Below are 23,821 nucleotides of genomic sequence, written 5' to 3' on the forward strand. Positions count from 1 at the left end.
ATTTTGTGCTCTACCTTAGAAATGTTTGCTTGATTGAGGTCACAAATATTTTCTTTTATTTTGTCTTTTAGAAGTTTTATAGCACAGGCTTTACTTGTAGGTTTATGATCCATATCAAGTTAATTTTCATTGTATTTTGAGGTCCGTATTTTGTAAGTGGAGGTTGAACTGCTCTTGGACCATTTGTTTAAAAAGACTATCATCCCTTTTGAATTAACATGGAAGTTTTGCTGAAATTAAATTGATTTGGGTCCATCTGGGTTTATTTCTAGGCACCGCATTCTATTTTATTGACCTATATGTCTATTATTTTGACAATATCAAACTGTCTTGATCAGTATAGTCTTATAGTAAGTCTTGAGATCCAGTAATACAAGTCTCCAAATTAGTTATTTTCAAATATGTTTTGAAAATTCTAGGTATTTTTTTTCCCTCATACATTTTAGAATCAGCTTGTCAATCTCCATAAAAACATGCTGAGATTTTGACTGGATTTATATTGAATCTACACATCAATTAGAGAAAAGGTGACATATTATCAATATTAAGACATTCAATCCATGAACACAATATGTCTCTTTATTTGTCATTTTTAATTTCTTTCAGCATTTTATGAACTTTTGCAAAAATCTTATAGCCCTCTTGCCATGTAAGGATGCAAAATAAGGAAGGAGCCCTGGCCTCACAAGAAACTGAATCTCCTGGCACCTTGATCTTGGTCTTCTTTGACTCCAGAATTGTGGCAATACATTTTTATTATTTATAAATTACTCAGTGGAAACTCTTTTGTTACAGCAGTCCAAACAGACTAAAACAGTTGCCTTTTTCCTAATCTTAGGAGGAAAACAGTCTTTTGCCACTAAAAGCAATGTTATCTGAAGTTTTTTTTTTTCTTTTTATTATTATTATTATTATTATTATTATTATACTTCAGGCTCTATGCTACATGTGCGCAACGTGCAGGTAAGTTACATATGTATACATGTGCCATGCTGGTGCGCTGCACTCACCAACTCGTCATCTAGCATTAGGTATATCTCCCAATGCTATCCCTCCCCCCTCCCCCCACCCCATAACAGTCCCCGAAGTGTGATGTTCTCCTTCCTGTGTCCATGTGTTCTCATTGTTCAATTCCCACCTATGAGTGAGAATATGCGGTGTTTGGTTTTTTGTTCTTGCGATAGTTTACTGAGAATGATGATTTCCAATTTCATCCATGTCCCTACAAAGGACATGAACTCATCATTTTTTATGGCTGCATAGTATTCCATGGTGTATATGTGCCACATTTTCTTAATCCAGTCTATCATTGTTGGACATTTGGGTTGGTTCGAAGTCTTTGCTATTGTGAATAATGCGGCAATAAACATACGTGTGCATGTGTCTTTATAGCAGCATGATTTATAGTCCTTTGGGTATGTACCCAGTAATGGGATGGCTGGGTCAAATGGAATTTCTAGTTCTAGATCCCTGAGGAATCGCCACACTGACTTCCACAAGGGTTGAACTAGTTTACAGTCCCACCAACAGTGTAAAAGTGTTCCTATTTCTCCACATCCTCTCCAGCACCTGTTGTTTCCTGACTTTTGAATGATTGCCATTCTAACTGGTGTGAGATGGTATCTCATTGTGGTTTTGATTTGCATTTCTCTGATGGCCAGTGATGGTGAGCATTTTTTCATGTGTTTTTCGGCTGCATAAATGTCTTCTTTTGAGAAGTGTCTGTTCATGTCCTTCGCCCACTTTTTGATGGGGTTGTTTGTTTTTTTCTTGTAAATTTGTTGGAATTCATTGTAGATTCTGGATATTAGCCCTTTGTCAGATGAGTAGGTTGCAAAAATTTTCTCCCATTTTGTAGGTTGCCTGTTCACTCTGATGGTAGTTTCCTTTGGTGTGCAGAAGCTCTTTAGTTTAATTAGATCCCATTTGTCAATTTTGACTTTTGTTGCCATTGCTTTTGGTGTTTTAGACATGAAGTCCTTGCCCATGCCTATGTCCTGAATGGTAATGCCTAGGTTTTCTTCTAGGGTTTTTATGGTTTTAGGTCTAACATTTAAGTCTTTAATCCATCTTGAATTGATTTTTGTATAAGGTGTAAGGAAGGGATCCAGTTTCAGCTTTCTGCATATGGCTAGCCAGTTTTCCCAGCACCATTTATTAAATAGGGAATCCTTTCCCCATTTCTTGTTTTTGTCAGGTTTGTCAAAGATCAGATAGTTGTAGATATGTGGCATTATTTCTGACGGCTCTGTTCTGTTCCATTGATCTATCTCTCTGTTTTGGTACCAGTACCATGCTGTTTTGGTTACTGTAGCCTTGTAGTATAGTTTGAAGTCAGGTAGTGTGATGCCTCCAGCTTTGTTCTTTCTGCTTAGGATTGACTTGGCAATGTGGGCTCTTTTTTGGTTCCATATGAACTTTAAAGTAGTTTTTTCCAATTCTGTGAAGAAAGTCATTGGTAACTTGATGGGGATGGCATTGAATCTGTAAATTACCTTGGGAAGGATGGCCATTTTCATGATATTGATTCTTCCTACCCATGAGCATGGAATGTTCTTCCATATCTGAAGTTTTAAAATAAATGCCCTTTATAGGTTGAGAATTTCTATCACGAAGTCATCTTGAATTTTGTTCAATACTTTTTCCGCATCTATTGAGGTGATTTTTTTTTGTCTTTTAATATGGCAACTGATGTTGTTTGATTTGTTAATGTTGAGTCAGTCTTAAATGTTTTTATTTAAAATAAACTAGGCCTGAAGTGATGGCTCACGCCTGTAATTCCAGCATTTTGGGAGGCCGAGGCAGATGGATCACGAGGTCAGGAGTTCAAGACCAGCCTGGCCAAGATAGTGAAACCCCATCTCTACTAAAAATACAAAAATTAGCTGGGCGTGGTGGCAGGCACCTGTAATCTCAGCTACTCAGGAGGCTGAGGCAGAGAATTGCTTGAACCTGGGAGGCGGAGGTTGCAGTGAGCCAAGATCGCGCCACTGCACTCCAGCCTGGGCGACACAGCAAGAGTCCGTCTCAAAAAAAAAAAAAAAAAAAACCTAGACATAATAAATACTTCTTTTGATTAATTGTTGGGTTTTATCTTCCAAAATTTTGTCTAAATTATGAAGTCCATATTCATGAGGTTCATTTTCACTTGGTAATAATTATAATACACTTTTGAGTTTCTTATGTTTTTTGACTGAATACCATAATACATATATTATATGTAGCAGGACAGTAGGGATTGAGGGAAACAGTATTTAGTCCTGAAAATGGTTGTGCTTCTTTTCCTGTGAGGTCATTTGTATGTGGGATTCAGCTGTGTTCAAATATGGTTACTAGTATTAGTATCCTCAGTGAACCATAAACTGTTATAGAACTGAACTGGGGGCTGCTTGCCTGGCACAATAAAATCAGATATCCACAATGAGGATTTTTGCAGCAATAGAAAGGTAGGCACTTATTTGCAAGATGCCAAGCAAGGAGAACTAGCCAGCTAATGCTCAGTCTTGGCCTCTCCAGTGGCTTGCAAGTAAGGGGTCTTAAAGATAGGGATAAATTTCAGGAAAGCAGAAGCTATAGCCAAAATAAAAAATCAATGCATGGAAGTTACACATTGATTTTGGCCTAAAAGGGTGAAATACCTTGAAATGTAGGGCTTATAGGTCATAGGTAGATTCAAATATATATATATATATATTTACATTTGATAAAAGAAGAAAAACTTTGTTTAAATATTTGAGGCCAGGAAAAAAAAAAAAGTTAACTGACTCAAGGATGGGACTCTCTGCAGCCCCACAGGAAGAAATGTAGAACAGAGAATGGTAGTCAGAGTTCAGTTTTCAATTCCCTCTTATCTGAGGACTATGTGCCAATGGATCTGTTCGATGGGGGTCCTCTGTGGAGGCTGTGGGGGCTCCACGTTTTTGAAAGACAACTCAAGAATACAAGTTAAGATGTTATCTTTATATAGATATCTGTATCTATGTATCTTTTGGTTTCTATAGGGAAGCCAAAAGTTTCTGGACTCTACCTTCCTTGGCTATTGTTTTAGGCTACTATTACCTTCTTGTTTAACAAGTTACTTATTTACTTCTCAGGGCTAGCTAGGTGCCTGGAATTTCTCCTGAAGGAATTCAGGATTTTCTTTTATTTCCATGCTTGGGAAGCACTTGCAGGCCTCTAAAAAACAGGTCCCTGCTCTATCTGAAGTTCAAATTATTTCAATGATGGGAAGAATTTTCCTGTCTTCCGGCTCTACCTTCAGTTTTCAGCAACCCTGATATCATAGAGAGTATCTCTATTCTTACTCTTTTTCCAGTGGTAAACTGTTCTTGCTTGTTTTCAATATTATTCTTATAGTGGAGACAGTGGGCACTACTTGGTTTTCTTGAATCAAGTTCAGTCTTACATGAGGCCTGTGCACCTAGGATTCTGAGTTGAGTATTTCAGCTTTCCTGTCTCTCCTCCCAGTGACAGCCAAACTCTCCTGTCCCTCCCCTAGAAGTAATAGACCTCTGCTTTCTATCATTGCAAGACCCTGGGCCTGGGTTTTCAAGCTCTTCTTCCATGGGCAGATCATTTTGCCTCTACTCTAGTTTCCCTAGAACCAGTGGATCTCTGCCTGTTTCTTGCGGTAGGCAGGGAGGGCTAGAGAGTTTCTTATCCCTCCCCAAGGCACATTGGTTTTTCTTCTACCCTCCCACAATAGCGTGAAGGGTGGGACGATGTTCTACTTTTCCCCCAGTGGCTTACTGCTTTTGTTTGTTATGAAAGGGGAGTCAGTGAAGTAGTGTAAATTTTTACCGTCTCCAGTGTCAATCATTTTTACTATACCTGTACCCCAAAGGTCAGGGCTATCCCCAGTCTTCAGGGAAAGGATATTTGTGTTTTATTCACATCTATATTCCTAGGACCTAGATTACCATTTTGATGGTACATGCTAGTATTTGACTCTGATAATTGTATAGATACATATTAATTAAGAACAAAGACCATAACTCAGATGATTAAATTTAACTCCAGAGAAAGTACCTTAAGTTTGAAAATATTTAGACAATCTGCAATTTTCTCTGTTCTAATAATGAAATCACCTTTGCAAAATTATAACAGTAAGAGAAATATGACATAGTTGGCTCCATCTTGCTTCTGGCCTCCAAGCCGTCTTTGGTCATTCCTGGGCATAGACCAAGCTAACTGTAGGAAGAATTTAGTTTGTAGTTTAACTTGAAAACAAGGTTAATAACAGTATCTCCCTTAAAGTAAGTCCCTCCTTGCTCAGGAACCAAAAGGGACCTTATGTAAGACTGATGAAAGGCCACAACCATCTGATCATGTAAGGGGCCTGAACTCTGCTAAAATACAAGTGAATTTTCTATATTCCTTTACTTCTCAGGAGTCATGGAGCTGGAGGTTACAAGATAGGTGGAGTTTCTATAATCTTTTAGTGCTCAGGAGTCAGAGGTAACAACATTTGTGACTTCCCCAATTGCTCCTATTGATAACATCACTATTGTAGAACCTAAGAATTCTTTTGAGATATCTTTAAGAGTGACTTCACCTGGACTCCTAACTCATGACTCATCTGATTCTGTGGCCTCCAACCAGAGGTAGACTCAACACAGGGACTGTTCTCCACACTCCTGTGACTTCATCCCCAACCAATCAGCAGCAGCTATTCCCTAGCCCCCTGCCCACATAATTGCCCATAAAACCTTAAGCTGCATGCCTTCAGGGAGACTGATTTGAGTGATAATTCCAGTTCTCCCATTGGCCTCACATCAATTAAACTCTTTCTCTACTACAGTGACATGGTCTCAGTGGACTGATTTTGTCTGTGCTGCAGTCAGGAAGATTACAGTACAGATATTCTCATGACCATTTCCCCTCAATGTGAATATCATCACCAACCTATCCAAAATATATTATTTCTTAGGAATAAATTTAAGTGAATGGCATTCACTAATAGCCCAACCCAAGTATTCTCAATGCTATTTTAATTGGAAACCCAAAATTTAACATTTATTCACCTTGGCAGAAGTTGCATTATTGGCCTTAGGCAAACTTGGATTTGAATCCCATGCCTTTCATATACAAGTTGTGTAATTTTGGATAAGTTATTTAACTTCTTTTATCTCGTTTTTCCATCTGTATAATTAGGCTAATGGCAATGTCTCCTAGGGTCACTATGATAATTATATATGTTAGAGAATGTGGATATGTATACATACATGCATGTATGCACATCCATAAGAGCTTGTTCAATATTTATCAGTAGTGCTTAATAGGCAGTAATGATTATTTATCTGATGTCATTTTTATAATTCCATGTGATCCTGTTTTATCTCTGTAACAAAACTGTAAACTCTCCAGGATCAAATATCAAACATTGAGACTGTGTAAAGTACCATTAGTAGAAAAACACCATGTGTATTGGGTTCATAATTCCTTTAAAAGTGAGTCATATTAAATTGGAAGTAGTTGGGTGTGGTGTCATATAGTGACGTGTAGTCCCAGCTACTAAGAAAGCTGAGGTGGAGTAGCTTGAGCCTATGAGTTTGAGGCTGTAGTGAGCTATGATCATCGTGCCACTGCACTCCAGCCTGGGTGACAGAGTGGGACCCTGTCTCTAAAAATAAAATAAAATAATAAAATAGAATAATTTTTTTAAAAGAAAAACAAGTAAATATGGGAATATTAACATAGAAAGTAAAAGTATTTATTTTTGTCTTTTTTCTCTAATTTTTAAATTTTTTTTTATTTCCATAGGTTTTTGGGGAACAGGTGGCATTTGGTTACATGAGTAAGTTCTTTAGTGGTGATTTGTGAGATTTTGGTGCACCCACCACCCAAGCATACACACTGAACCCAATTTGCAGTCTTTTATGCCTCACCCCCTTCCTTCCCTTTCCCCTTGTGTCCCCAAAGACCATTGTGTCATTCCTATGACTTTGCATCCTCATAGTTTAGCTCGTACTTATAAGTGAAAAGATACAATATTTGATTTTCCATTTCTGAGTTACTTCACTTAGAGTAATAGTCTCCAGTCCCATCCAGGTTGCTGTGAATGCCATTAATTCATCCCTTTTTATGGCTGAGTAGTGTTCTATTGTGTGTGTGTGTGTGTGTGTGTGTGTGTGTGTATATAATATGCCACATTTTCTTTATTTACTCATTGATTGATGGACATTTGAGTTGGTTCCCCTTTTTTGCAACTGCAATTTGTGCTGTTATAAACGTGTGTGTGCAAGTATCTTTTTTGTATAATGACTTATTTTCCTCCACTACCCAGTAGTGGGACTGCTGAATCAAATGGTAATTCTACTTTAGGTTCTTTAAGGAATCTCCACACTTTTTCATAGTGGTTGTATTAGTTTACATTTCCACCAGCAGTGTAGAAGCGTTCCCTTTTCACTGGATCCATGCCAACATCTATTTTTTTTTTATTATGGCCAATCTTGTGGGAGTAAGGAGGTATTGCATTGTGGTTTTGATTTGAACTTTCCTGATCATTAGTAATGTTGCTCATCCATAGAGTAAAATGTATTGCACTCCTCCCACTTCCTTCTCTCAAAAATGTGTCATTGATTTGCAAATCCAATGACAAATAAAAGTATATCCTAATTTAGGAGAAGAAACACTATGATTAGCAGAAGGGGAGAAGCAGATGTAACCAGTATCAGGTCAGAGATTAGAAGGGATAACATGGTGTATTAGGCTATTCTTGTGTTGCCATAAAGGAATATCTGAGACAGAGCAATTTGTAAAGGAATTAAGTTTAATAGGCTCATGGTTTTGCAGTCTGTACAGGAAGCATGGTGTGAGCATTGGCTCAGCTTTTAAGAAGCTCTCAGCGAGCTTTCGCTTATGGTAGAAGATGAAGCAGGAGCAGGCTTGTCATATGGCAATAGCACAAGTGGTGGTGGGAGTTGTGGTGGGACCAGATCTGGCAAGTACTCACTCATTATCATGAGGACAGCACCAAGCCATGAGGCATCTACCCTAATGACCCAAACATATCTCACCAGGTCCCACCTCCAATACTCAGAATGCCATTTCAAAATGAGATTTGGGTGGGAAAAATATCCAAACCATATCATACGATATCAGGCAGAACTTGAAAAGGCCCAGCCAAAGAAGAGGCTACAATCAGATGAGATATGACAGTGGAGGTAATATTATTTTTCCTCTTTGTTCATCCTATCATCTAATATATATGTATTGACTGCTTATCATTTACTATGCTCTTCTTCAGGTGCTGAATCTGAGACTACCTTATTGCAACCAGGTGGTGATGTCTGAGAGGGACTTAGGATTTATTACAAGCCATGGCTTAAAGGTAAAAGATTTCAGATACCATTACCAATCCCCAAAGTCATTTAGTCATCAGTATGAGTTATAATGGATTATTGATCTCATAGACTATAAAGACTCTCAAAGATCTATCATAGGCTATTGGGTTAATCTAGCAACCGAACATGCATACTTATTTGTCTATTGTCTGCCCTTGTTCTCATGTATAATTCCTCCTTCTGGAGTTAATGGGAGCCATGTGCCTGCTTCCAAGGGGAAAGAAATACGTTTTTAGGTTTCATGCTTCAAATCCCAATGAAATAATAGCTCAGAGAGTGAAGCCTCTGAAGGCTTAAATTTAAATCCTTCAAATGTTATATTCATGTATGTGTCCATCATCATTATATCTATTCAGAAGTAAGGCCCTGGCAAATTTCATTTTAATTTTGATTCTTTTTGAAGCTATAGCATATGCATGTATTAGCTCTGGCATTCACAGTGGATTCACATCTTTTTGTTTTATTTGTTTAGGGGTGTGTATTTGTGTGTTTGTGTGTGTGTGCATGCGTGCCTGTGTGTGTGTATGTGTGTGTAAAAGGAACAAAGAAACGAGCACCAGGTGGCTTTCTTCAAGCAATCTAAACTGAGACCCTCACTCATCTTCATGATTTGCCAAGGATAGACCCCAACTAGAAGGTAGAAATCCTTGAAACATGAGCTACATAATGGACATACTTGTGTAACTATTACCATAAAGCTACAAACATGCATTGTCACCAGTTGGTTTGCACTATATGCATCAAAGAAACATATCAATAAATACAATACAATACAATTCACAGTAAACATATCTTTCCTTCTGCAGGGAGTCAATCATTTGGCAAATTCACTGGTTTAAATAAGAAAGATTACTCACTGGGAATGTGTATATATATTTCTCTGAGAAATGCCTTGTGCAATATCCTAGACACTCAGGAAAATTATATGAAGCCATATCTCCTCCCATAGATGATAGTCTGAGGAAAAATATATAGCCTATAATTTTAGAGTCTAGATATCAAAAATTCCAATTGCATCAACCCTCCGGGTATAAATCAGAAAGAATGTACTAAAGGTATCCCATGATAGAGGATACAGCACCACTTCACTGATTGCCTTACAAGTCCTATATGCTTCTCGGGGTTTATCTAAATACTTCTCACCACTCAAAGTCAAGCATATGATCCATCTTATACATGAAGACTTTCTTGACTTCTAATCATCCTTATCTGCCGTCTACAATATAATTGCATCTACAGCTTATGAGCATAGTGTGCATTTAATTCTTTTTCAGTTGTTCGTAAGAGTTCCTTTTGCTTTTCAGGGTAGTGTGATTTGGAGGGAGAAAATGTTGCCTGAAACTCAGGGTCTGTTAATCTTCATCAGCTCTATATCACAAGAAAAGCACCAGCAAGTGAATTAGGCCTGTTAGCACACCGCTGGAATGAATATGAGAGACACACTTGCTGACTCTCTTTCTGGACCCAGATATCCTGCTTGTTTTGACCAAAGCCCATATTCTCACTATAGACTAATAGGTTGTGATTTTTTTCACCCAAGCATGGGTTTAATTAGTCGAACATGAAGTAGAGAAGAAATTAGCTTGGAGAAGCAAAGAAATAATCATGATATTAACAATGCCTTACACTTTTACATTTGTATTCGTTCTAGAGCTTAACAATCAAATTCACTTACATTTTTCACAGTTACATATCACAATCCTTGCAATAGCTTGTTGAATCAGTATTGTAAAATAATGGTTAAGATTATGAATTCTCTAGTCACAGAGTCCCTTATTTGAATATAACATTCCCTGTAATTTTAGTTTCCTCAGCTCTAAAGTGGGGAGAATAATGACCTAGCCTTAGTTTATTGTAAAGGTTAATTGAGATAATGCATATCAGTTAATTCTTGGCAGTGAGAAAGTAATCAGTAGATATTAATTATTATTTCAATTATGATTATTTATCTATTATTATTAGTGCAAAGTCATTAGTGCCTCCATACCATCCCTCTTTATTCCTGTCACCTGTCAAGGTATTGGTCTACACTAAACAATTTCTGCAATTATCTTGGATGATTGTATTTTCCACCCACACTTCTCAGTTTGTTGACCTTATCATGCCCAAAGACTTCTGCACGTTTCCCAGACACCCACTTCTACAGTCATAATTGTGCTTTTCTGTTATCCAAATCTCTCCATCCCGCAAACTGCCCATTCAAGTTTCTTGCTTTCTCACCATGGTCTTCTATCTTCCTACCTTACCCGTTCAAAGTCATGTGGATTACATCACCACCTCCATTTAATTAACTGCAACTACAAATTTTTCCTCTCCTCCTGCATTTGTTTACTTTCACCCCAAGCTTAGAACTCATAGTCTTCAACTCAAAACTCTCTTGCCAAACCTTACTTTCTCCCACCCCTCCTATTTTTTTTTCAAATAAAACTCATCTAGCATCATCACATCCCTGTTTAAACTTGTTTTCTCTGTTCTCGTACCTAGAAAGTGAAACATTGCTTTGAGAAAATTACTTAACATAATGGATTGAAATTGTTTTAAATTTTTCATCGATAATCTTAGTGGGCTTTCTAAACCCCTAAACAGCCTTACTCTTTCTTTTTTGTTTTATTTTTTTGTTTGTTTGTTTTTGAGATGGAGTCTTGCTCTGTCATCAGGCTGCGGTGTAGTGGACCGATCTCAGCTTACTGCAACCTCGGCTTCCCAGGTTCAAGCGATTCTCCTGTCTCAGCCTCCCGAGTAGCTGGGACTACAGGCAGTGCCACCATGCCCAGCTAATTTTTGTATTTTTTGTAGAGACGGGATTTTACCATGTTGGCCAGGATGGCCTCGATCACTTGACCTCGTGATCCACCTGCCTCAGCCTCCCAAAGTGTTGGGATTACAGGCATGAGCCACCGTGCCCCAGCCTCCTTTCCTTTTGAATACTACACAATACCCTTTTCCAAGCTATCACTTTGGAGCCCTAAACTTGTATTCCAACTTACCTCCTTGACATCTCAGTGGCATCTCAAATTCAACATGATAAGCACTGAATTTGTCTTCCACTTAAAACCTAGTTCTCATTATTTTGCATCTTAGAAAGGTCAGGATTAACTATCCATCCCATTGCCCAAGTCAGGAATCTAGAAGTCTTTTTATTTACCCTTCTCCTTCAACAAGTCTCATTCATGTTACCTCAAATCTTTTAAACCCATCCATTTCTCTCCACCTTCAATAACATCACCATTACCTCTGCCAGTCTCCAGTCTACACTATCACCACCTCTCACTATAACTCTTTGCTGACCATATGCTTCCTCACAGTTCAGATCTAACCTGAACCATGTGTATGTAAAATACAAATTGGATCATGCCATCCTTATGCTTAAAATCTTACAAAGGTTTCCCATCCCTGTTAGAATAAAGACAAAATGCCTTAATATACTTAGAAACTATTATAGAATCAAGCTCTTGTCTTTCCCTCCAGCATCACCTTAACTAGTCTACCCCTCATTGTCTACGCCCCCTAGACTAAAATTTCCATGAGGGAGGTTTCATGCTATTTTGTTCACCATCTTATTCTTAGTGCCGACCAAAATGCCTCAGACCTCGTTCACACCTAGTAAATAAAACCTACTAAGTGGCTTGCCCAAGGGCACACAGCTACTAGCTCCAACCTTTATGCTTTATTATTGTTTTTACTTTTATTTTAGGTTCAGGGGTACATGTGCAAGTCTGTTATATAAAGTGTATGTCACAGGTATTTGGTGTACAGATTATTTCATCATCCAGGTAATAAGCCATAGTGCCAGATAGGTAGCTTCTTGATCCTAATTCTTCTCCCCCATCTAACCTCAAGTAGTCACCAGTGTCTATTGTTCCCTTCTTTGGGTCCCTGTTTATTCAATGTTTAGCTCCCACTTGTAAGTGAGAACATGTGATATTTGGTTTTAAGTTTCTGGATAAGTTCACTTAGCATAATGGCCTCCATCTTTATCCATGTTGATGCAAAGGACATGATATTGTTATTTTTCATGGCTGCATAATATTCCATGGTGTCTATGTACCACATTTCTTTATCCAATCTATCACTGATGGACATTTAGGTTGATTCTATGTCTTTGCTATTGTGAATAGCACTGCAATGAACATACATATGCATATGTCTTTATGGTAGAAGGATTTATATTCTTTGGGTATATGTCCAATAATGGGATTGCTAGGTCAAATGGTAATTATGTGAAAGCAGCTTGGCATTTTCTCAAAGAATTTTATGCTTTAGATGGCCCCTTAGTACAACAATAGAAAAAAAGACCAAATTAGGCTAAGTGTGGTGGATCCTAACTGTAATCCTGACACTTTAGGAGGCCTAGGTGGAATGATTGCTTGAGCCCACAAGCTTGAGGCTGCAGTGAGCTATGATGTGGCATCTGCACTTGCACTGCGTCTTGCACTGCACTTCAGCCTGCAAGACAGAGTAAGACCCTCTAAAGAAAAGAAAAAAGAAAACTCAAATCAAGAAATCAGAAAATCTAGCAAAGAGTCCACACTATTCTCAACATTAACATATTAGGGATAAGTTAATCTGAATATGGAGCAAGAGAAAGGAAAATTAATAATGTCTTTCCTGCAAGTTGCATTTTGAAAATCTTCTTGATCACTAAACCAGATTAATCGCTGGTTTGAAAATACCACCTGAAAAGAAAGGGGAGGAAGAGAAGAAGGAGGAAGAGGAGGAGAAAAACAAAGAAGAAACCTCTTAAAGCTTTGTAAAACTTACATCTCATCTGTTATTACAAATTTTCATTAGAAATAAAAAAAGATGACTGTATAGAAGAGAGCTTATAAAATGCAAAACACAGGCCATTTTGTTTTCATTTTTGCCCCTTAAAATGCTTTACTTTCATTTTCCCTTCATTGTGATGGGTCTTGAAAAATCATTTTTAGGACTGCAAACTAAGCAAGCTCCTGGAATTTTTGATACAAAAGAGGAGCCATAATTTCATGCCTTTGCAAACACACACTGTGAGCAATCAAGAGAAAAAGGAAATTAAAAACTAATTCTGCTGTTTATTCTACTCATTTATTTTATCAGTCATCTCAGTCTCACACTGAATAACAATCAACAGAGTTTGATAGACACACCTAGGGGAAGCCAGACATCTTCTCTCGTAATCTCCAGAAAGCTGGAAAGGAAAGTCAAATAACAATGCTTTGGGGAGTCATTTCTAATTATGTAATCAAAAGTATCAGTGCTAACATTTCCAGTCAGAAATGTAGTGGAATAAGAAACTGCTGTGGGATATCAATGATTTAAAAAACTGAAATTCTTCTATCACATATTCAAAATATTTGACATCCCAATATCATGATAAGGAAGACTGTCCCCAGAACAATATAGGTTTAGAAGAAAGGTGATCAGTTACTAAAGTCAATGTTTTACTGTATCTGGCTACACTTACATGATCATCCATTTTTGAGTTTTGGTAGTTCAGGGTTCACTGAGAACCACAGTGGTTCCTCTGGTGTAAATTCCACCACACCTCATGGAAATGCTTCATAATGCATGAAACCAAATTTTCCATCAGAGAAGAGTTTGTCATTTGCTGCTTCTGAAACTTTCTTTAAGAATTTGGGATGGAGACTGGACAGGAAGGGAATAATTAGCTTTAATTATTCTTAAACATCAAGACCTATGTGTATAATTACATGTAAGGGAGGAGCTAACTTTCCTCAAAACAGTTAGAAAATGCACAACAGAGCACATTACATGAATGAATGCTACTGAGGCATATGAATCCTAATCATAACAATGCTATCTCTAATATTTGCAGCTGTCAATAATAATTATCAATGTATGGTGTATTGCTCTCTTTATTCCTGAATAAATCTCAGGCAATCAATCAATAAGTATTTACTGAGAATTGGTCTTAAGTCAGGTTCCCTGGAAAAAAACTCTAAGATGGATCATTTACATGCAGGAATTTATTGAAGAACAACACCTGTGTGGGAATGAAGTAAACAGGATTGGACAGAGGAAGAAGCTGAATTGCGATGAAGTCACAACGAAGGCTGTAGCCAATAGTATCTCCTACAGCTTGCTCTGAAACTGGAGAAACCTTCAGATGGAGGCAAGGGAACTGGGCCTTCTGTACTTTCCCCCTAGCCCATCCTCTCTAATTGACCAGTTATTGGATATAGGCTCTCTTGGGTGAGAGAATTTACAAAAAAGCAACTCATTTGCATGGTGTTGACTATTTCTAAGTGATACAATACATCATCAACTAAAAAGCCTATTATGTGTCTGTTCCATGAAGCCTCTGGTATTAACTAAGAATAAATAATGCAGAATTCAAACTTAACAAACTCCTATTTATTTTTCATGTCCCAGCCCAAATAATTACGAGGTCTCTGGAGATTTTCCATAGTAAAGTTAGTTGCTCCTACCTCTTTGTTCCCTCATCACTACACTCATAGATTTGTAGTAATACTTGTCAAATTGAATTATATATTATTGCTTTCTGGTCTACATTCTACAACAAACTATGCATTCCTTAAAGGCAGGTTGCAATTTAAATGTCACTTTCCTAACTAAAATCTCCCACCCTAAGTACCCATACTCCATTTGTCATTCCTAATCACATCATGCTTATGTTTTTTTCTTAGCATTTATCCTGACCTATAATTATTAAGTTTGCTTGTTTACTTCTTTGTTTTTAAACAATTGATGAAACTATTGTTTTACAATCTCATTTAAATAAGAGCAACCATGTATATAGCCAATGGTTTTCTATGTGACTAGTCATATATAATGACTAACGTAATTGTTTTATATATGCTTAATTAGTGACATATGATAAATAGAATTCTGTTTATGTACTTTAGTAATGTCGGAATTTAACATGCCTTGTCTTTTTTTTAAACCAAGAAGCCAGTTTCTATCATAAATCTTGTTTATTTCAAAACCCTAGTTTGTAGTACCTTTTTATGCTAGTTTTTTAAATCACCAGCATCTCAGTCAAATTCCATAATCAGTATTATTATCCAATATGCATATGTACAATGTAAAATAGATCAGCAGGTTGCATGTTTTTATGATCTGTCTAATCTAAGAATATACTAGGCATTGAATGTATATTTTATGACTTGAGAAGTGGAAATACGTCTGAGTTTGGAGCTGAGTTTAATTTCTACTTTTCCTATCCATGGTTTTAATTTGATATACCTAGAGTTGATCCTCCACATCTATCTGTAGACTCTGCATTCATGGATTCAACCAGTCTCAGATCAAAAATATTTTTTAAGATGGATGGTTGCATCTGTGCTGAACACGTCATTATTTTTTGTCATTATTTCCTAAACAATATAGCATAACAACTCTTTACATAGCACTTACATTGTATTAGGTATTACTAGTAATATAGAGATGATTTAAAGTATACAGAAGGATGTGTGTAGGCTGTTTGTAAGTACACCATTTTACACAAAAGACTCGAGTATCCTTAGACTTTTGGTATCCAAAGGGGGTCCTGAAACCAATCCCTCATGAATACTGAAGTATGACTATATGTGTATACATGCATATGTTTACTCAAATGAGTTCAATGAAAACCCAGGGGAAACAGTTATTGTTCAATAGCATACATTTGGTAACTAATTAGACTCAAGCAGTATTATAGAGCATGGCAAACATTCAATAGAGGATTACATGGGAATATCTGAGAAATTTTACCTATAAAAATTTATTACTCTTTTGCTGGTGGGTAACAGTTGACTATCACATGTGGAACTGGGGGGTCTGAGTTGTATTAATATTTTAGTTAGTGATGCATTCTCTCAAGTCACTGGCTTTGATCTCCAATTAGTACATCTTTATATTGTGAAGACTGGAATAATGATTGACAAATTGCCTGGATTTCTATAGTTCAACATAAATTTTCTGCAATCAGGATTTATAGAGTTGCCTAAAGAGTAATGTTTGTTTCAAAGAAGATCAGAAAAACCCATATATGTATAAAGGGTTTTCTATTAAGTTTTGTCTCTCTTATAGGTGATTTCTCCTTTAACCATTCAAAGGAAATTAAAAATCATAACATAAATATAATTAACACTTAATATGAGCATTAGAAATTTAGAGAGGAAAGATTGGAGGATTTATTTTTCCAGCAGTTTCTCATTTCTCCTTCCCATTCTGCCACAGTAATAGGGTTTGTCTGCGAAAGCCTCTGTCTATAGAGTTTCATTTTCATTCAGGTAAATTAGGCTGTTCTATTATTAAATACATCATCTACAATTATTAAGAAGTCTCTAAAAGTATAAGAAGATTTAGTAATATAATAATTACTCTATTTGAGATGTAGGACATCAAAGTTGGGTTCAAAGTCAAAACAGGCCAATTTCCAATTTATAAACATTCATCTTACACAAAAAACTTTAAAAAGGATTTGGTTACCTCACCTCAGAGTTCCTACCAGCCCATCATTGAAGCTTTGGAAAGAAGAGTTCTTTGAGTTCAGAAGTGAAAAGGGAGGATATAAAAACAGGAACACCAAAAGGCAGTTGACCCTGAGATCTAGATCCAGGCTGAACCTAACACATCTTAGCCCATATCCACCAAAAATGCTTTCTCCAATCTGTTTGACATGTATAAAATGATGATTTCTTCAAGAAAATCAGCCCCACTCTGAAACAGAGCAGGATAACATGACGGTTAAATGCATTGGCCCTAGAGGCAAACAACCTCAATCTCAGCTCTACTATGTAAGCTATGCAACAAACAAGTAATTTTCTATCACTCTGTTTTAATTTAGTCACCTGTAAAATGATAATAAAAATAGAATTTGCCTGATAGGATATCTGTGAAGTTTTAAAGTGATTTACCCTATGGAAACTGCTTAGAACTATGCCTGGCACATATGAAGTGTTTTTAACGGTAGTACTGTGAATTAGTTTTCTGGTATCACTCTTCTATTAACTCTCTAATAGCAAAATAACTGAGGCAATAAGAATTCTAATAGAAAGAAGAGAGGAAATATATCCTGGAGTGCTGTAGAATGAAGAGGTATTGTTTAAGTGAAAGAAGACATAAGGTTTCAGGAAAGAAAGGCACTAGAAGAGGAGAAAAACAGAGTGGGATATGGGATGATGTTAAGAAAATATTTGACCAGGTAATTAATATGTTGGCCACAACTGACATTATATCAAAAAAGAAGCAGTCATTTTCCCCCTCTTTTACATTTTCATTCTTTTTGCACAGAATGGTCTATGGTTCTTAGAACTCAGAACACAATCTAGCGCTAAGGCCTTCAAAGGCCTCTAAACTAATCTGGGAACCAACTAATTCTAACCTTCTTTTTATTATAAACAGAGCTCTAAATTCTGACCAAGACTCTACAATTCAGAGTTTGAATATAGTAATTAACCAAGCCTTTTGCAAATATGTACCAGCAGAAACCCAAAGAGAGAGCTTCCATATAGAGCCCAAGGGTAAAAATACAAAGAAAAGGAGCAGAGTCCTGATGAGGATGGCTGATACAGAGTTCCCGAAATGGAAATATAGGAACCATCTGTTAAAAATGCATACTTGATGAGTTGTAAGCCACCAGGACCTTTTAAAGTCTTTACCATGTTAAGTACATCTGGAATCACACTGGTTATTGGGTGCTCAGAAAAGAAGCAGGCTCCAGCTGACTCTGGGCACTAGTAGCCAAATTGAAGTTAGAACAAAAGAAAAAAAGACCATTAAGTAGCCCTCCTCAGGGAGCAGCACAGGAAAAAAGAGGCAGGAGTCAGGAGAGATTTATTTCCCTAAACACTGTAAACAAACGCTGCAGATTCTGACTTCTTGAGCCAGGGCAGGAGGTTTCCATGGGGAGAACCGCTTCAAGAAAGGTCATGTTAAGGTAAGACGAGAAATTCTTTTTCCAAAAATGACATAATTCAAGCTTTCCCAGAATGTCCAGTTTCTTATATTGAGCACTTACTCTGTGTCAAAATGTGGGCAAATCACACATAATATCTTATTTCATCTTTATTTTAAAACCCTATGATTGGAGTGATGTTGTTACTCCACTTGATAGATAAGGGAACTGAGAATCACAGAGAATAAGGGAGTAAGGAGTTTGTACAAGGTCACAAAGCTAGTTTGTGGTAAAACTTCAAATCCCTCGCTAGAATTTATAAAATAATACGGATTACACGAATATTCCATACGAGAATATTCCATATGGAATACGAGAATATTCCATAGACTACTTGGCTTTCTATTTCCTAAAGAAAGAATGGGAAAGTAATAACATCAATTTGGAATTACACCAAAATCTTTAAATTTGTTTTAAACATAATAGACTTTTACAATTTCAGATACATACATGATTTCTACAGGCGAATGATTGCTTCTTGTATATGTAATTTAGTAAATCAACTGGTCTAAGTAGATTACATAACAAAAGTCTACTAAGAGATTATTAAAGTTAGTAGGAACAGAAGAAGAAGCAGTCATTGCCCTTGGGTGACATTTCTATTTGGGAAACGTTGGAAGTTTATTTCTACAAGATTAAGAGCAGTACAAGAATATCCCATTAAACGAGATCCTATGAATCTAAAATTTTCTTAAAGGAAAAAACTACTTGATAATAAATTATATTGTTCTGCTTCCTTACCAACACACATTATTTCACACACACACTCACACCCAAACACACACACACATCCTTTTACACCATCTCATCTCCTCGAGCAGAGCCAATAGTGCATTATTAACATGCTACATTAATTTAGCCCTGTTTTTCCTATACCATTAACTTTTTTCCTGGCTCTCTATATGTCAGTGTACATTAGTTTTTCATAGAAAAGTTACAATATCTGTTCTAAAGCTTAACTAAACTTCAGCGTAAATCTTCCTTGTCAAACCCAATCCTTTGACCCATCTTTAATCTGTGTTTCAAATTTACGGTTAGAGAAAGATGTGAGAGGGTGATATCAATGTAAAGCAAAATAGTGTTTTGCCTTGATAAATTTCAGTGTATAAAATCACTAACTCTAGGAACCAAAATAGGACTTAAAATGTCATCTTTTAATATTTTTTAAAGATTTTGCAAGCCAGCATGAAAATAGGAATGGTGTAAGGAGACTGATGGAGACATATTAGATATGTAATTAAAGCTATAGTTGTGCAGAATACTGTTAGCCCAGACATGTATTGTCACTGATAAAGAAAAAAAAGAAAAGAGTTGCAGGGTTTTAAAAAATATTTTGCCAGTGAAATATATAAAAACATTCCCCATACTTTGGAAATGTCATACAATATGTGTCAAAGAGAAGTCTCCTTCTCTTTGCAGCTCTGCTCAATGTTTTATGTTTCCATCATTTGTTTCCTCCTGTTTTGGTGATATGCATGTCATGTGTCTGTGGACCTAAAGGGAAAACTCACATAAACGAAATGTCTACGTTGACAACTTTACAGTTCATCTGCAGTAAAGACATCCATTGAGTGTGATAAAATTCCATTGCAGTATATCATCTAGAGACTTTACAAAAGAAAAGCCCTAGGTGCTCAGCACCCATTGTGGCTACTAAGGTGCGTATACTGCTTTATGTTTCCTTAATTTCCAATGTCCCAATTAGATCACAGACTAGCATATTATGCCTTCTTTATAAATGCCAGGATTTGATTTGAAGTTATAGAACAGTCATTTATTACTTTTGGGTGAAATTCCCATTTTGGAAATATTGGAAGTGAATTTCTACAACATTAAATGCATGCAGTACAAGAATACTTCATTACATGAGATTCTATGAATCTAGCATTTATATGGAAGACAACAGGGATAGCAAATATCTGATTAAAGTAAATGACTAACAGGACTCTTTTTTAATTTTTAATTCTGAAGATGCAAGGCAGGTTTGTATATTTATGGGATATATGGAATATTTTGATGAATTATACAAAGTGTAATAATCACAACAGGGTAAAAAGGGTACCCATCACCTCAAGCATTTATCCTTTGTGTTACAAACAATGACATTATACACTTTGAGTTACTTTAAAATGTACAATTAAAGTATTACTGACTACAGTCACCTTGTTGTGCTATCAAATACTAGATTTTATTCATTTAACTAATGTTTTGTGCCCATTATCCATTTCCACTTCTCTGCCTACCACCCCAGCTACCCTTCTCAGCCTCTGGTAATCATCCTTCAACTTTCTGTCTCCATAAGATTAGGTGTTTTAATATTTAGCTTCCACAAATGAGTGAGAACATGAGAAGTTTGGCTTTCTGTGCCTGGCTTATTTCACTTATGATGACCTCCAACTCCATCCATGTTGTTAGAAATGACAGGATCTCATTCTTTCTTATGACTGAATAGTACTCCATTGTGTGTATGTACCACATTTTCTTATTCCACTCATCTACTGATAGACATTTAGGTTGCTTCCAAATCTTTGCTATTGTGAATAGTGCTGGAGTAAACATGGGAGTGCAGATATCTCTATATATTTGTATTAACTTTCTTTTATGGATATATCTAGGAGTGGGGTTGCTGGATCACATGATATCTCTATTTTTAATTTTTTGATGAATCTCCCAACTGTTCTCACAGTGATTTTACTAATTTATATTCCCACCAACAGTGTACAAGGGTTCCCTTTTCTCCACATCCTTGCCACCATTTGTTATTGCCTGTCTTTTGGATAAAAACCATTTTAACTGGGGTGAGATGATATCTCATTGTAGTTTTATTTTGTATTGCTCTGGTGATCAATGATGTTGAACACCTTTTCACATGCCTGTTTTCCATTTCTGTGTCTTCTTTTGAGAAATGTCTATTCAGATCTTTTGCCCATTTTTGATTGAATTATTAGATTTTTTTCTATAGAGTTGTTGGAGTTCCTTCCATATTCAGGTTGTTGATCCTTTGTCAGATGAGGAGTTTGCAAATATTTTCTCCCATTCTGTGGGTCACGACTCCTTTGGGTGGAAGTGACAAAAATTCAATGGAAGATAGCTTAAACTATAACAGTAAGAGCAATAATTAACATTCACCAAAAACTTACTGTGTTCCAAGCATTTAGCTAAGTATTTATCACACATGTGCTAGGTACCCTCCTTGTCTCGTTTTTGACACATGAGGAAATGTGGCTCAGAGAACTCAAGGCACTTGTCCACACCAACAGAACTGGTAGATCATGGATTCAGACAGGAATCGAGCCAGTTTGACACTTAATTACTATGCCACAGGGAAAGAAAAATTCATTTATCTGAAGAAAACAAGGGGTGGTCAGAAAATTAAAGGAAGAATGAAACAACACCCCAAGTCAGGAAAGAGGGCAGAAAATAAAACCAAGAATTATCTTATGTTAAAATCTTGCATCCTTTTCTCCTACACAGTAACAGTCTCCACATGGCAGAGAATATGGCTATGAACAGGTCAGATTCCCATCTTTACCACTAAAGTTGAAAGGACATAGCATCAATACAACCAACATCCAAGACTGAAACATTCTGGGGAAGGATTCTGATGCATACCCACCCTCGGACCCAACAACAGGCTGGCGAAGTGCTGCAAATGGTCCACCTCCTGCTGGTTTGAAGGGGATGGAAAGGGCTTAGGATCCATTATGGAACCACATGGAAGGATTTGAGTAGTATTCCAAAGAAAGGTGCCGTTAACAGAAAAACATAAAGGCAGTTGTATTATAATGGAAATAACAATACATGTTTATTATTCTTGGATGCAGAGGTGTGGACTCCAGACTTCGCTCGTGTGGCAGAATCAGAGGCCCTTGGGAATGTCTGCATTTCCATGCATCTTCTAATTCATTTAAAAATAATCATTTCTACCCTACCGTCTTTATGATTCTTTCAAATGTGGTAACATTTTTCAAAATATTAAAATTCATCGATTTGATTTGTGACTATTTCAAAAGGCAAAGCTTTGTACTATTTATAGGGATAAATATGTATACAAGCTAAGTAAATTGTATGCAACACTTTGATCTTCTAAAGAGAAAAAACACTTCTCAAGTGTTTCAATGGTACTACTTTAAAAACCAAACTTTAAGTGTGAAATATATACTAAATATAAATTTTTCAAGTTATTTATTAAAGCAAATATAAAAAGTCTTTGGCTGGTAGAAAATTCTATTAAGATTTTTCATGCTCCTATAACAAAACAATTATACCAAAATCTTTCAAAACTCACTTTTCACTAATTAGATTTACATTTTTGCCCTTCATTCTTTAACTCATCTATTCATGTACTTGTACATGCAAGGTGTTTTAAAATTCTATCACAATGAGTATAAATTAATTGCCCTGACTCTATCAAGAAATCAGCAGCCACTTAATGACTTCATTCAACAAATCCTACAAGGAACATTAGCCTCAAATTTTCCCTCTTCACTGAGTCTAACAATCAAAGTCCTGTTCCACCATAAAAAAAATGACTTTTTTCCCAAGGTAATGAGAATTTTACAATAAAATTTGAATTGTCTAGAATCACAGGTAGCCTCTTCTAAATTTTGTTTTGCATGTTGTTTCACTATTCTTTCCAAAATATACTAGCTCCCTAACAATTCTGTCAAACTAGATGTTACGGAATGGTTTGGCCCTCATTAGACCATTAGAAGATATAAAACATGTTTTAAATTTAACATGAGAGAGAGAAACATTCTTCCCATGTACCTGAGAAAGAATTTCCAGAGATACTTGGATAACAAAACTTCCTCCAAAGAATTTGAAACTCTTTGAAGCATCTCATTCTTCCAAACCCTTAATATACTCTAAACAGTCATGAGAGCAAAATCGCTTCACGATATCTACTCAGAGCTAAAGTGAAGAGAAAGCATTCCTTATTCATCTGAACTAGTAATATCCAAAATAGAAATAGAAAGAAAAGCAAAAACGTCTTTCATATTTGTCTAATGCACGATCATTAAGCACTCATTATTATTTTTGCTCAAGCATATTCTATCATATTAATAAATCTGTTCTTATATGCAAATGGCCCACAGAAATTCAGTCTTTCTTATTCCTGAGTGGTTCTAAGAAAGACTTCATATCCATGAACAATTCTTGCATGCACGTCACCATATGAATAAACAACTCCTAAAGGTTATCTTGAATGTCACTAAGCAGACACTGCATATCGAGCAAGAATGGATCTAAATATTGAGGCAAACTAGGTCCGAATTTCCAGAGAATCAAAATAGCAATTAAAGAAACTTCTTATAAAATTCAGAAAGTTCAGCACTGATTTCTCCACTACTGATGGGAATCAGAGTAGCCAATGCATCTTCCTGTCTTTTAGGGTTGTTTTATTCAATGGCTGGAAAGAAATTACCAAAAATATTTTGAAAGGCAAAATGATTTTGAAATAAAAAGCCACCACCCAAATGGATTAGACTGTGAAATCTCTTGGTCCCATTTAACAGAGTGGAAGCCTTCCACAAAGATCTGGCTATCTCTGAGACAAATCACTCAGGACAGT

This window comes from Pongo abelii, chromosome 9 (assembly GCF_028885655.2).
Source record: "Pongo abelii isolate AG06213 chromosome 9, NHGRI_mPonAbe1-v2.0_pri, whole genome shotgun sequence".
In the NCBI taxonomy this organism is placed as follows: domain Eukaryota; kingdom Metazoa; phylum Chordata; class Mammalia; order Primates; family Hominidae; genus Pongo; species Pongo abelii.